Source organism: Acomys russatus, chromosome X (assembly GCF_903995435.1).
Source record: "Acomys russatus chromosome X, mAcoRus1.1, whole genome shotgun sequence".
NCBI lineage: Eukaryota > Metazoa > Chordata > Mammalia > Rodentia > Muridae > Acomys > Acomys russatus.
In genome coordinates, this window is record NC_067169.1 from 27819708 (window position 1) to 27836355 (window position 16648).

Sequence of the window (16648 nt, forward strand, 5' to 3'; positions counted from 1 at the left end):
TTTATTCAAGGAAAGATGGGCAGGCCACAGGTCACTATCATTTGTTCAAAACACACCGATGAAGATTCAGAACAGGGCCCTGACTTTATTAAGAGGTTATTGGCATTACCCCAGAGCCTATAAATCTTGGAGCCTACATTGCTTAGACTGTACTGAGAGGCATACTTGTTCATGTTTCAGAAAAACTACTCCAAATACTACGTAGGATGCCAGGAGTGGTGACACGTGCCTTTAATCCCAGTACTTTGGAGGGAGAGGCAGTTGGATCTCTGTGCATTCGAGGCCAGCCTGGTCTACAAAGAGAGTTTCAGGACAGCCAGGGCTGTTATACAGAGAAACCCTGTCTCTAAAAACAAAAAATAAAATAAAACAAAACAAAAACTACTGTGTAGGTTGACTAATTCTACAAAAGAACAAGAGCACAATGGCACTGTTTGGTCTATCCAAAAATGTGATTAAGTCATTTTCCAGTTCACTAAGAGTCAAGCCAAAATCATCTGTGAGGAGCGAGAGAGCTTTCACCATGGCCCCTTTCTGTGTCTGCTGCAGGAGAGAACAAATGGCCCAAGTGTTCTCCGGAAGCAACACTCAGAGCAGCCAGCCAGATGCAGTTTACATCTCTGAACCAAATCATTGGTTTCACCTACAGATTTCCTGCATGGTGCTCAGCTCACTCAGTGTTAGGCTGCAGCTCTTTTCTCCAGTTGATTGATTTCACTTTGTTTCTAACTATCAGTGATAAAACTGAATTTTTTGAAATGCCTTATTACCTGAAGCTTAGCGCTACAGCCAAGAGATGCCTTAAGAAATCTAGGAGGTCAGTAGATTTATCAGAAACAGAGAGGTAATGAACACAAATACGGCTTCACTTTTGTCAGTACATATTGAAAATTATGTTCAGAAGATCTGAGAGCTGAGAACTTGTGTTACCAACTGTTCTCACATTTGATGAATACTATTTCATTTAAAACACTGTTTCTCCACCTTCTGCATATTTGATGCATTGTGTGTGTGTGTGTATGTGTGTTTGTGTGTGTGTTTTCCAGGAAACAGTGTTATATGTTATTCCTCATGCACAATGCACCTTCTAAGAAACATGTCTGTCTATCTATCTATCTACCCATTGTTTATTTTCTTCTTTGTTTATGGGAGCACACACATGCATGCCACACTATGTGTGTGAAGGTCAGAGGACAACTTTCAGGAGACAAGTTCCTGAAGTCCATTGTGTCCACTCTTAACAACGACTGGCTCATCCACTCCATTTCTGGATTGATGGTTCAAACTGGACCAAAGATCATGTCTGCTGGCCAAACATCCAGGCAGAACACAAAAGAGGTTGTCATTTCTTGTCAGGAAAGCTACTATGAAGTGAGTCTGTGATTGTGGAAGTGGCCTACTAAGCAGCCTCTCCAGGAAGAAAGCCTTCATCTCTTTGTCCTAGTTAGCCTAAGACATTATGGCAGCCCAAAGAACCCACTGCAAGGGCTCTTAGAGATCCAGCTTGCATTTGTTTTTTCCTGTTTCTTTTCCTTTTCCTTTTCTTTTCTTTTCCTCCTCCCCCCCCCCCCTCCTCCTCCTCCTCCTCCTTCTTCTTCTCCCCTCTCCTCTTCCTCCTCCTTTTTCTTTCCCAGAGAGACAGGGTTTCTCTGTGTAGCCTTGGCTGTCCTGGACTCACTTTGTAGACCAGGCTGGCCTCGAACTCATAGAGATCCACCTGCCTCTTCCTTCCCAGTGCTAGGATTAAAGGTGTTTGCTACCACTCCCAGCTCTGTTGTTGTTGTTGTTTTTCAAGACAGCCTTGGCTGTCCTGGACTTGTTTCGTAGACCTTGAACACACAGCGATCCACCTGCCTCTGCCTCCCAAGTGCTGGGATTAAAGGCATGCACCATCACACCTGGCCTTCCTCCCCCCCCCCCAAAAGCCCCCACGCCCGCTTTTGTTTTTGATTTTGACACAGGGACTCAGGTAACACAGACTGGCCTCAAACTCACTATATAGCCAAGGATGGCCTTGAACTCCTGGTCTTCTTGATTCCATCGCCCCAGTGCTGAGATGACAAGTACACAGCATGGTTTTCGGCTTGGGTTTTGGTTTGTGATGGCTAGGACTTCTTAAGAAGTCTGCCCTTAAAACCTCTTTGAATACCTTAAGGGGAGGTACATTTTAGCTAAGGCTACATCACCCTTTTGATTATGAGTGTCCTGAAATGCTGGAGGAAGGATTTTAAATAAAAATCCCACATTAGTTAAATGTTCCCATGAAAGGTGTAATAAACTGTGCTTCTTGATTCTATTTGAAGACATGTCAGACAGTAGGGGCTCTCTCGACAAACGCAGCCAGGAAGTGGCTCTACTCCCCCACAGACAGCGTTTTTCAAATTGTGCTCTTCTGCTCAATAAAGGTTAAAAAAGGAAGTGAAACCTTCCCGACTCTTACATGTTGTCCTAGTGGGTTTGGTTGTTATTTTAACCCAGACAAAGCAAAAGTACCTGCCCATACAGTCCCTAAAGATTTGCTAAGAAAGGCGTAAGCAGGTAAAAAGTACCTGTTCGAGTTCCTTGCCTGGGAAGTGAAAAGAGCAAAGCAACATTGAACTTGGCAATCAATAGCAGCACTCTGGCTGCTGAGATCACAGGCTTGGCCAGCCCACTGTATGCTAGGAGCAAGAGCCTGTCCGGAAAGCCGACTCAGCCATTTCTCAACTACGGAGGCTTCTGGGGCCATTCGGTGGTTTCCTCTTCCTGGCCGGGTCAGCAGTAGCAAAGGTGGTGACAAGCTAGACAGAAACACATGCAAATAAAACCCCCAAACTGCAGACAGCAAGACACCCACGTCCACATCGGCAATGAGGTCGATCAGGGCTTCAGTTCAAATGCCACCGATTTGAATTAATTTACTTTAGTTCTTTAAAGGAATGTACACATTGTGACTTGCAGGGCTCTTTTAAAGCATACAGCAAGTGATTTTTTTTGTTTGGTTGGTTTTTTTGTTTTGTTTTGTTTTGTTTTTTGTTTTTCGAGACAGGGTTTCTCTGTGTATCCTTGGCCATCCTGGACTCTCTTTGTAGACCAGGCTGGCCTCGAACTCACAGCGATCCGCCTGCCTCTGCCTCCCGAGTGCTGGGATTAAAGGCGTGTGCCACCACGCCCGGCTCAAGTGATTTGTTTTTTAAAGATAAACTAGAATGATTGAAAAAATATCACCTATGCACAAGGGATCTAACTCGGTCTATGGAGCACCTGGGTCCCAGGTATTATGGCACATGCCTGAAATCTCCTTATTGGAGAGTTGTGCGCTGGAGGACCAGAGGCCAAGGTCATCCTTGACCACATAGTGAGTTTGAGGACAACTTGGGATATAAGAGTCCCTGTCTTTAACAAAAATGTGTAAACCAGGCATGGCAGCCCACACTTTTAATCCTAGCACTGACAGGCAGAGCCAGGGGGATCTCTGTGAGTTTGACCAACCCAATATATATAGCAAGTTTCAGGCCAGCTAGGGTTACATAGTGACATCCTATATTCCAAAATAAAATACATGTGCTTTAGGGCTTCCTTTTTCTTTTTTTTGTTTGGTTTTTTGAGGCAGGGTTTTTCTTGTAGTCCTGGCTTATCCTGGAGTCTCTTTATAGGCCAGGCTGGCCTCGAACTCACAGAGATCTACCTGCCTCTGTCTCTTGAGTGCTGGGATTGTAGGCATGAGCCACCATGCCCTGCTGGGGCTTTGGCTTCCTTTTTCTAATTTTGAAGGGCTCACACTCTTCCCTCCCTTTACTGCTTTAAAGATGTTTAAATTTAAGCCAAGCTTGAGTGGGGGGGCATTTTTATTTCCCTTCATGTCCAGATTAACACAGATGATGAGGCTAGTTCTGAATCTCTGCACCTTTTGTTTACGGTGACCTTAGACTGACAGTCTCGCAAGCCCTGGTACCATTGATGCTATCAGGATGAAGGCAGAGTCAGTTAAGATTGCCTACTTTAAAGGCCTTTCTTCTGTTTGCTCTCCTAGGAATCTGGCAAGGTGTTGAGAAAATTTTCCTTTACCCATAGTGGCCAGGCAGCCCTAGCTTTCTTCCTGCCTGTTAATCACTTGTATTTCTATGGTCTTTCACAACTAAACATGTCAAAGACCCTCCCAACTTGTGAGAATTAATTCAATTAAGTTGTCCTTCTTCTTTCTGGGATGAATATGGCATCAGTTTACTCATTTCAGAACTGGAAAATGAAGGCCCCAATGCTGTAACCATGTTTTTCTCTCTAAATTATTTGTATACTACAACAGGAAATATCAGATTTTCAGCTGGGCATGGTGGTGCACATCTCTAATCCCAGCTCTCAGAAGGCAGAGGCAAGCAGAACTCTGTGAGTTTGAGGCCAGTCTGGTCTACAAAGCGAGTCCAGGATAGCCCAGGCTACACAGAGAAACCCTGTCGAAAGAAAGAAAGAAAGAAAGAAAGAAAGAATCAGATTTTCTTCTCCCTTGAACTGGCAAGAACTCTCTGTAAAGGCATTGATGATTCTCACTTCAGAATCACAGGCACATAAAACAATAGGAACTCTATTAGAAAGGGAAACATTTTGTGGCTAAGGTCCTACATTCCTGTGACCAGAAAAATACATTTCGTTTTCAAGACAGGATTTCTCTGTGTAATAGCACTGGCTGCCTTGGACTTTCTTTGTAGACCAAACTGACCTCAAACTCACAGAGATCTGCTTGTTTTCTGCCTCCCAAGTGGTGAGATTAAAGGCACGTGCCACCGCTGCCCAGCTGAAAAATACATTTTTGATACTTCGTCTGTCAGTTTAGAGGACGCTGATGTACCCAGATGAAGGTCACTCGCTGGCCTCCTCCGGAAAGCTCAACGCTTTCTTTCATTGCCTTCTAAATGCTTATCCTTCAGCCCGTGGGAATGAAGCCATCTTTCCTTTCTCATATAGGCTGTCCTCACAGCACTCCTCAGAAAGTCGCTGCTGATCGCTTATTTCTTTTGACTGACTATTTTGTTTCCTGATGGGGAGAAGATACTGCATTGTCTAAAACCAACCAACCAACCACCTCCAGCAAACAAACAAAAGCCCCCTACATGTGTGTGTGTGTGTGTGTGTGTGTGTGTGTGTGTGTGGTGTGCATCTGTGGGTGTATGTGTGGTGTGCATCTGTGGAGGTAATGGGAGAACTTGAAGTGGTTACTTCTCTCCTTTCTACCATGTATGTCTCAGGATAGAACTCAGGCCAACAGGCTTAATGATGAGGTCCTTTACCTGCAGAGACATTTTAATTGCCCTGCACTGGCCTTTCTATCAATGATGTAGGTAGTACAACTTGTTTCATATTTTAGTAAAATGTGGCCCCCAATTACTATAAATCTAACCAAAAACTTGAGGATAGCTTTTGAAAATTCACTCTGCTTTCTTTTTCAGAGTCCTTAAGGTTTTTTTTTTTTTTTTTTTGTCCTTTGTTTCATTTTTGAGACAGTCTCATGTAGCCCAAGCTGACCTCAAACTTGCTATGTATCCAAGAAGGTCTTTGAGCTCTGAGCACTATACCCAGCTTCACCTCTCCAGTGAGTGTAAAGTTTCCATTCTCTTCAAAGGGGAGCATGAAGTGCACTTGGCTGGATGGAGAAGGCATCAGGCATGACCACTGGCTATTGGAAGCATTACAGTAGCCTTGATAAGTAGTCGGTGGAGACCCATTACCCATTAGGGAAAGCTATTTCTCTGGCTCAGGTAGAGGCTTAGCATGCCTAGCTACCAACAACATAAAATAGTTAACCCAGTTGGACATATCAATAATGTAGCCAAGGAGCCACCACTTAAGAAGGTGGGGCTACCCCTAGAAAAATATAAACCATACTAAAAAGACAGGAGGAATAATTATCCCTTTTAAGGAGATGACATGCTTTTCCTTCCTTGAGGCACCTCCTCACCCCCATATAGTTACTACAAGACACCAGAAGGTTCTGTTGGGTCTTCTCTAATTTTCCTTTTTCTTATATTTATTTCTATTAGGTCCTGGACAGAGCCTAAGTGTACTTTTTCTTCCTGGTGCTATGGGCTTCCTTACTCTTTCTCTGAAGCCCTGCTTCTTTTTGCCATGCAGTTGCTTGTTTACAATGTGGCTAACCCCCATGACTAACTCAAATGGCATGTTTTTTCTCTCTCTTAAGCTCTCACATATGAATAAATAATAAACTTCTCTTTAAAACTCACCCTCTATGGTCAATGAATTTCATTTTTTGAATTCTTAAGATAAAACCTGAAAGCCACCAGCTTAGAATGGCTTTAGGACTGACCAAGTTTTCAAGACAGTAGCTCCCTGAGAAAGACTCTTATTCTCAAGGACACCCAATATTCCACTATCAGAAGGGTGTGTGTTGGGAAGGAAGATGGCCTTGTTTTTTTTTTTTTTTTTTTTTTTTTCCTGAGACAGAATTTCACTATGTTATTTTGGCTGTCCTGGACTCGCTTTGTAGACCAGGCTGCCTCTGCCTCCCGACTCCTGAGATTAAAGGCATGTGCCACCAGGGCGGAAGATGGCGTTGTTAAACACCCTTTAATGCCTGTTTGCCAATTTCTTTTCTTTTTATTTTTTCTTTTTTTGGGGGAGGGTGAGTTTGTGATGTTTTCTTTTCTTTTTTTATAAATATATTTTATTAATTTATTCAATTTTTTTCTTAATGTCTTTTTCATCCTAGTTCTTACAGTCACCTTGTCAACAAGTTATTCTAAACATTGTTGGAAAGGATCCATTAGTTCCGAGCACACAAATTGTTCTTTGGGTCTCACATGTGGAGAATGTAAATTTGCTTTGAATATCTGACACCTTCATCTAATCGCATCATGCTTTCTTCCTGCCTTTTTAGAAGTGACTTTGTGTAAATGATGATGACTTCAGAACCTTACCTGCATAATGAAAAATTCTCAAGGAATTCACCTCCAAAATTGAATGACTACTTCCATCCACTATGCTGCCAAATGTTGAATGCAAGTTCCCTTAAGTGTAGTTTGTAGATTCATTTGTGAAACTACATCAGTTGTTTTGTGTGTGTGTGTGTGTGTGTGTGTGTGTGTGTGTGTGTGTGTGTGTTTTGGTTTTTCAAGACAGGGTTTCTCTGTGTAGCCTTGGTTGCTCTGGACTCTCTTTGTAGGTCAGGCTGGCCTGAAACCCATGGAGATTTGCCTACCTCTGCCTCCAGAGTGCTGAGATTAAAGGTGTGCACCACCACACCCAGCTCATGTGATTGTTTTTTTCATGAAAGGGCTATCAAGAACTCTACCTTGGGTCTGGAACTTGATTTAAAAAAAAAAAACAGTGCAGTTGTTGGGTGCAACTCAGTTGGTAGAGTGCTTGACAAGCATGCACAAAATACCATGTTCAATAGCAGGTTCTGGACAATCCAGGTGTGATGATAAATGCCTGTACTTGAGAGATGAAGGTGCCAGGTGGTGGTGGCACTCGCCTTTAATGCCAGCACTTGGGAGGCAGAGGCAGGTGGATTGCTGTGATTTCAAAGCCAGCCTGGTCTACAAAGTGAGTCCAGGATAGTCAAGGCTACAGAGAGAAACCCTGTCTCAAAAAACAAACAAACAAACAAAACAAAACAAAAAAGAGAGATGGAGGCAGGAGGTTCAGAAGTTCAAGGTCACCCTTGACTACTTAGAAAGTACAAGGCCAGCCTGGGCTACAGGAGACCTAGTCTCAAAACTGGGTAAGGGGTTGCCACCCATCAGTTCCTGGCATTTTTATTTCATATCTCTCTGAATTTTTTTTTCATACAAGTCCTTCACTTGCTTAGTTAGGGTAACTCCTAGATATTTTATATTGCTTGTGGCTAATGTGAAGGGTGTGGTTTTCCTAATTTCTTCCTCTGCAAGCTTGTCATTTGTGTATAGGAAGGCTACAGACTTTTTTGAGTTAATTTTGTATCCAGCCAATTTGCTGAAGGTGTTTATCAGCTTTAGGAGTTCTCTGGTGGAATTTTGAGGGTCACTTATGTACACTATCATATCATCTGCAAATAGGGATAATTTGACTTCCTCCTTTCCCATTTGGATACCCTTGATCTCCTTTTGTTGTCTTATTGCTCTGGCTAGAACTTCGAGTACTATATTGAAGAGATATGGAGAGAGTGGGCAGCCTTGCCTTGTTCCCGATTTTAGAGGAATTTCCTTGAGTATCTCACCATTTACTTTGGTTTTGGCTATTGGCTTGCTGTATATAGCCTTTATTATGTTGAGGAAAGTGCCTTGTATCCCTGATCTCTCTAAAACTTTAAACATGAATGGGTGTTGAATTTTATCAAATGCTTTCTCTGCATCCAAGGAGATGATCATGTGGTTTTTTATTTTCAGTTTGTTTATATGGTGGATTACATTGATGGATTTCCCTCATATCTCTCTGACTTTTCTGGGAAGCTCTAGGTTCAAGTACACCCAAGACACATAGATAATCCTGGCTTCTAGTAACCCATGTTAACTTTGGGCAGGTCACTCTCTCTGGCTTCGATTTTTCTCCTTTGTAAAATGACATAATTGGGTTAGGTCCTTTCCAGGCCTCTCCTGGTCTTTTCTCCCTCCAAAGGTCTCTAATGAAAAGGCCAGCTCTGTCATAGTCACTTTCAGCCCAAAACCCTAGAGACGCCCTCTCCATGCTTGTCATGCACACATAGCTGCAAATAGGACTCCCTGCCTCATTTTAAAGAAGAACAAATGGATAGGGAGAAGTGAAACACACATTGTTTCAGTTCTGACTTTGTGAGGTTTGAATTTAAACATCTTTTCATATGAAACAGTGAGTGGGTAGAAGAAGCCTACAAAAAGAAAGTCCCAGGTTGGATGAGCAATGGGCACCCCCTTTTTGTTGGCAACTCTCATTCTGAACAAAACAGAATGCTCCTCGAAGCTCAGCTGCCAAAAAAGAAAAAAGAAAAGGGGGAAAAAAAAGAAAAAAGAAAGAAAGAAAGAAAAGGAAAACTAAGAAAAAGGAGGAAAGAGAGAGGGCTTGGAGAGGGAGGCTGAGGTTGTAGCTCAGTCAGTAGAGTGCTTGCCTAGCATGCACAAGGCCTGGTGGTGCATGCTTGTAATCTCAACAGAGGCAGGAACATCAGAATTGAAAGCAATAAGAGACCGTGTGTCAAAGAGAAGAAGAGATGGGGCAGTGGAGGGACAGAGACACAGGAAGGAGGGAAGGTGGTAGCCCATGCGTGCATGTGGGCCCTCTGGCAACTCTCCAAGCTCTGATGTTGTTACATCTGCTCCTATCAGTTTAAGTAATGGGATAAGAGTGGTTACCCAGTTCTTGGAAGCAGAGAGACTGGCTCTCAGTTGTAAAGATGTTCAAAAACAGGGCTGGGGATGTAGCTCAGTGGAGTGCATGCTTTGCAATGTTCAAGAGCCTATGTTTGCTCCCCAGTACTCATAGCCTTTCAAAGCCAGCTAGCTGTGGCTGTAAAAGAGCATGTAGGAGGTGGCCTCATGGGCTGGGTGAACTGGAATGCATGACAGCATGGGGTCGGGAGTGAACAAGGTACACCACTGTTGCTTCATATGGCCTCCTACAAGGCCAAGGGAGTCTGAGCATGTTGCCTACATATCACATGCTTGCAACTGTCACATTCCTGTGAGCCCTGGCTAGCAGACACATTCCAGGCGAGTGATCATCTGGATGATTTTTCATAAGGCTTCGTTATTTCTTTAAATGAAAGACGAAAATCCGTCAGGAAATCAGGGAAGTCAGAAAAGTAGTTCGGGGGTGTAAGAGAAGATCCAGGGACGTGCCAAGGACTTAGACAAGGAGGAGGAACTAATGAGGAAAACATATGACACGATTCCAGTGGAATTTTCCCTTTTTTGGACATTCCTGAATTTCCACAGTTGTAACCATTTGACTCAAACTATTCTGATTTTTTAAATATATATATTATATAAAATGTCTGCAAGAGTCAACACTCGGCAGGTCTGCAGCTTTTCCTTCTTTTCTTCAAAGAAATTCTTATCTACCATAAATGCCTTGTTACAGTGTCCTTGGAACTGGGGAGGGGGTAGAAAAAAAATCCATTTAAATATTGGACCCGTGCTGAGGAGTATTTATTTTTTGGAGAACAATAAATAAGGAAGGGGAATATTATGGTTACAGAAAAACCAAAACCATCATCAGTAGTGTGAAAGGACCTAAAGGAAATGCAGCATAGACATTTTGTGAAAGCACTCAGAGGAAGACAGATTTCAGGAAGAAAGTGGTGGAAGTGATACAGCTAGAGTACCAGAAAGGAAATATCAATCTAAAGTAATATTGGCTTTTTTCTTGGTTTTATAGCATTCTGGAATCATTTTTTAAAAAGTATTCAGTTCTTGTGGGGCAGTGAGGGTGCATGCTTTTAATCCCAGCACTCAGGAGGCGGAGGTAGACAGATCTCTCTGAGTTCTGGGCCAGCCTGGTCTACAAAGAGTCCAGGACAGTCAGGGCTTTGTTACACAGGGAAACTATCTCCAAAACATAAAAACTAAAACTAAAAATTAAAAAAAAAAAAAACAAGAAAATTTAATTCTCAGATTGAATTTTAGAGATGGAGAAAGCTGATTCTTCTGTCACAGACCAAGTTATTCCAAGACTTAGAGATACACAGTGACTGAACTCCAGGGTCTTTGTCCTCATGGGGCTTGCATCCTATTGAGGGTACACACTCATTCTTCCATTTATAGAGATGTTGACAAACACCTTAGAGAAAAGTCAAAGTGGTATAGGTTATGATTTTTTTAGAGGCATGGTCTCACTATGTAATCCAGGCAGTGATCTTTCTGCTTCAGCCTCCTCAGTGAAATGCCAGGCCTGGCTTACAGGTTATGGTTCTAAACATCACTGTGCATGGTCTTTTGTCTTCCCTTTCACAGTTGGAGTAGCCAAGGGAGTAAGGAATGAACTGACTAGCCACAAATCACGCTAGCTAGCTAGTGGTACACCAGGAATGAAAACCAGCTTTCTTGACTAAAGATTAGCACACTAGTGCTCTTCCTGCCTCAACTCTGGGCATGCCCAGACAGGGAAAAGAATTGCAGTGGCTGGAATTTGAAGCCTATCATTTCTCCCCTTTGTATTTCTGTTTTTATGATTCTTTGATAAATGAAAATTGAATTGTCCATCGTCACTTCTTTCCAGCATCTAGAGGCAATTATGAAAACTAAGTTTTGGAAAGGGTTCCTTTGTTAGCTGCTGATGTAAGAGTTGTGTCGTGTTGACTCAGTCAACTGCGTGGTCAGTAAGCATCCACAAGCACCCTCAATGCCCTCGGTGCTCTGTTGGGCTGTGACTAACACAAGAAGAAAAGCTCCTTTTTTTTTTCCTTTGTTTTGTTTTGGTTTTGGTTTTGGTTTTTCAAGACAGGGTTTCCCTGTGTCACTCTGGCTGTCCTGGACTCACTTTGTAGACCAGGCTGGCCTCAAACTCACAGAGATCTGCCTGCCTCTGCCTCTTGAGTGTGGGGATTAAAGGCTTCCTCCACAAAGCCCAGGCCGAAAGGGCTCTATTTTCAACACAAAGGTACAACACGGGCCACCTGGGGTCCTGTTAAAATGAGGATTCTCACCCATGATGTATGGATGGGGATGGGATTCTGCACTTTGGAGTTTTCTAGTCTGCCAACTAGAATGTGGAGTGGGTGCTTTTGCTCAGTTCTTTCTTCATGGTACAACCAAGACAGAAACCTCGATGTGAAAGCTTGCACTTCCTTTCTTCATTTCCCCATTGCCTTCTTCCCCTCCCTTGGAAGAATTCAACATGAAAGAGAGAGAGAGAGAGAGAGAGAGAGAGAGAGAGAGAGAGAGAGAGAGAGAGAGAGAAAGAAAGAAAGAAAGAAAGAAAGAAAGAAAGAAAATGTTATGAAACTCCAAACTGGAATTACAATGTTAGGGACGTAATTATCTGGGCCAAAGCTGATGTCTCACACTGGGTTTAGTTTAGCCAAGGCCTGAGCTGGAATGATCAATTTCCTAGATGGAAGACCATTTGGAATATGCTGGAAACCTGGGGAGGTGAGAAGTGAAGTGGACAAGGGTTACTTACCACTGCCCAAGTAATTTGGAAAGCTTTTCTGTCCCCACCCAATTGCAAACTGCGAGTCTTGCTAATGTTAGTTGCAAGGGTGACTCAGCCCATGTCTGCAAATGAAAGGCTTCACCCAGGGCTGTGAAATAAAAATAGCAAATCCTGTATATGTACCCCCCCCCCAAGCCACCCTAAGGGAAGGAGTGGCCATGACTGGGAGGGATAGATCAGAGAACCCGTTTGGAGAGAGCAAAGCCACTTAGCTACTCCTTGCAAGCATTCCTAATGTCCTTCTGCATTCTGCACACTTGGTAGCTTGACACAACTTTTGCCTGCTAACAGCTCTGTCTGCCATGGAACTTTGTGGTATGACTGAAATTGAGGTCATTGGGCAACCCAGGTCTGTTAGCAAACGCAGTCTCTTCTTAGAGAAAAGTGGTAACAATAACAGGGAAAAATGAACACCTTACTTCTAAGTGTATGAGGGCTTTATAGCTCTCCTACCTCTTATAGATGTCAAAGCAGTGCTGTCCGAGCTACAAGGGGCTTCATTGCAATTTGAGACTTTGTACTATGGTGGGCAGTGGGTGATTCAATCTGAGCAGTTTGGAGATGGACCTGGGGAAATCTTGGGCTTGCAAAGTGTTCATTCTACAGTGCAGGCCTTTCATAAAACACTCTTTTACCTTGGAACAGTTAGTTGTATTCTCCTTGATACTCTTACAAAGGACAAATGGAATGTCCTGCACCATCCAACCCATCAAGGTTGTTTTTTGTTTTTGTTTTTTCCTTCCCCTTGGGAATTTCTGCTGGTTTCTTTTGTTCAAAGTAGAACCAGAGAAGTTGCAAACAGAGGTGGGAGGAACTCTTTAATCAGTTACTAGGAACATTTCCCACAACCCAAATCAGGCATTGGAGAAAAACAAAGATTAGTTCCCTGGGCTAATATCAGCTCCTGCCTGATAATAGCTCCATAGCCTTGGGGAAAGGCAACGGGGAGGCAAGCCTTCCTGTGCCTTCTCTGCCAAATCCCAGCCTGGTGCTGTAGTAAGGAGAAGCTTCCCGTGACTTTAGTGCTTCTGATAATTTTAGTGTGACTTCATCAGGGTTGACGGTTGAGGAGTGCTCTGGGGGAACGGGCTCGAGATTCTTGTCATGTTTGCATGACAAACACCACTGAAAATAAATTCAGGAGAAACAGCAATTAAAAAAAAAGTTTTCAGTTCGAGGCCACCCTAGTCTCGAAATCGAAACCAGAACAGCCAAGGCTACATAAGGAAACCCTGTCTCGAAAAACCAAACCAAACCAAAGTTTTCATTTTTTATTCCAATGGTTCCTTTCATTGCTACTTTAGATGTAGTAGGTAAGACATCTGAAATTGGTTTTTTGTTTGTTTTGTTGTTGTTTTGAGACAGGGTTTCTCTTTGTAGCCTCGGCTGACCTGGAACTTGCTTTGTAGACCAGGCTGGCCTCAAACTCACAGAGATCCCCCTGCCTCTGCCTCCTGAGTGCTGGGATTAAAGGCGTGTGCCATCACTACCCAGCCTCAATGTTTTTTTAAATGCCACTTTGGGTGTTTTTCCCATGTGTGTGTGTATATGAATTTTTGTGGTATATGAGTATACATAAGTGAGACTGTTTGGAGGCCAAAGGAGAATGTCTCCCAGTTTTTACCGCATGAGAAAGGCCCTTCCCCAAATCTGGAGCTAGAATGACAGCCATCACGCCTCAACCTTTTGCTCCCACTGTGATGGGATTACAACCATGCTTAGCTTTTTTACGTGGGTGCTGGAAAGTCAAACTCAGAGCCTCGTGCTGGCACAGCAACCACTCTTACATACTGGGCCATTTCCTAAGCCCCCAGCCTTGGCACTTGCAACAGTTCATGTGTGTGAAAGTTTCAGGCGTGTTATGAGTGGGTCCCCTCTAATGGGATCATCTGTGGCTCTCTGGAATGAGGTAAATGGTACAAGGATGGAGGAGGAGCAGAGATAGACTGTATGGTGTGTTCCCATATGCTCCTCAAGCTTCTACCAAGCTCTGCCTTTACATCTCCACTGTGCATTTGTCCAAACTAATGTTGGTACAGTGCTCTGAACTCTAGACTTTATTCTAACTTCACCATTATTTTTCCTATTAATGTGCTTTCAGGAGCCAGTCCAGGATACTCTACGGCATTGAGGAATGTACTTTTATTCTAACTCCTCTGGAACTAATCTAGCTGATGTCTTAGACAGATTTACTGGTCTGGAGAAGAGGGGGCTCATAAATCTGCCCCCAATCCCTGAGAATATATGGAAGAAATCCTGGAGAGAAAGACATTTTTTTCAGTGGTACAGCCTCTTAAGTACTTGTAAATTGCTGGTTTGCCTGTAATAACCTGTATGTAATCTATCACCTGGTCTGATATTAAGCACATTAGGTCACCAAGCTAAACTTGGCTGAAATTGTTCCTTTGTTCTGTCTTTGTGTCATGTCTGGGGTGAATAGATGTTTGTTCATATCTCCAGAAAAGTTCACACAACTGGAGTTCAGTTGGGGATCATTGTGGGGTTCCATTGGAGATCGTTAGGAAGAAACCCAAGTCATCTTTCTTTCTTTCTTTCTTTTTTTCTTTTTGAGACAGGGTCTCCCTGTGTAGCCTTGGCTGTTCTAGACTCACTTTGTAGACCAGGCTGGCTTCAAACTCAGAGCGATCCACCTGCCCCTGCCTCCTGAGTGCTGGGATTAAAGCCGTGCGCCACCATGTTCGGCCAAATCATCTTTCTTTTCCTTTGTGTAAGAGAGTTGAACTACCCAATTTTACAGCAAAGAACTCCAAAACTAAAAATCAAACCAACCCGTGTACTGTGGCAGACCCTAGGTAGGAAATCATTAATTTCATTTGTTACTTATTAATATTACTGGTTTTGAACATCTTTGTACTTTCCCCACCCTAGCTACCACTGTAGGCATTTTTTGTAGAAGATGTCGCAGCTATGGATTGATGTTTATTTCCCTGATCAAAACCAAGAAGCTGTAAGGGAAGAGGGGCAGTGCGACTTCTACACAGGCACAGTGCAGTCTGAGGACAAGAACATGAAACGCTCTAGGAAGAAAGACTCAACATAGTTGAGAACAGTGTATATCAAGAGCAGATGACTGGAGCCAGGCATGGTGGCTCATGCCTTTAATCCAGCACTCAGGAGGCAGAGGCAGGCGGATCGCTGTGAGTTGGAGGCCAGCCTGGTCTACAAATGAGTCTAGGACAGCCAAGGCTACACAGAGAAACCCTGTCTTGAAAAACAAACAAACAAACAAACAAAAAAGCAACAAAATATGTCTAAACTGCAGCTTTTCAGATACACATAATCATAGATGGAATCCTGTTTCCCTGATTTGTTTTGCATGGTTTGTGAATGCCCATCTCGGGCAGTTGTTTACAAAGCTCTGTTTACACTCTCTACTATTTGCGGAGATTTATATACAAAACACTGTTGGCTGATTTAGGCTCCCTGCTTCTGTGCTGGGCAGGTTGCACCAGAGTGAAATGAAAAGGGAAATTCCAAGCCAAGGGCAAAATGGTGTTGATAGAGCAGAACTCAAAATATTTAGAGGAGAAGGAAAGGACTTTATTCCCTGTGATTCAAAGGCACTCCTGACAACAACAGGCATGCCATAGCTTTCTTGGAATAGAAAACTAGAAGCAAATGGCATTAAAAGAAGGAGTGAAAAAAAAAAATCCCGACTCTCATGTAAACATCTGTAGAAGGATTTGGAACCAAGGAGAAGGAAGTTCTGAGACATACTAAAGGGAAGGAAAAGCTGTATTTACCAGCTCTGGATTGTGTTTCCTGTTGTGAAGTTCAAGGCTGTTTCTTAACAGCTCCGTGGGGGAAGGGGACTATAACAATGAGGAAGCCGCTCTTGGTTCCTCCATTATTGCACATCAAATGACCTGCCTGTGTAGTGAAATAGATGTTGGACCTCAGTTCTTGCAGCTAATGATAAAGCTTGCTCTTTCAGTTGCATGCAGGTTATTTGCTTTTGTGGCGATTAAAACAGCTTAAAGGGCTAAGCACTCACCAGAGACCTCCCCACAGTTATTAGGCTTCCCCACACATGTATTAACAGTTGGCCACACAGCAGTATAATCTGCACACTAGAAAAGCCAGTGTAATCCTTGAAAAAAAAAAACATGAATTAGGGACAGGCATGGTGGTGCAGGTCTTTAATCCCAGCACTTGGGAGGCAGAGGCAGGTGAATTACTGTGAGTTTGAGGCCAGCCTGGTCTACAAAGCAAGTCTAGGACAGCCAAGGCTACACAGAGGAAAAATCAAAACAAAACAAAAAGCAAACAATGAATTAGGTTCATGTCTTTCTCATCTTTGAACTTTGCTACAAATGGCAAGAAAAAAGCTGGGCGTGGTGGTGGCACACACCTTTAATCCCAGCACTAGGGAGGCAGAGGCAGTTGGTTTGCTGTGAGTTCAAGGCCACCCTGGTCTACAAAGCAAGTCCAGGACATCCAATGATACACAGAGAATCCCCGTCTCAAAAAACAAAAACAAAAACAACAACAAAAAATGCTGTGAAAAGTGTTTTTGAAGCAGATGTCTAGA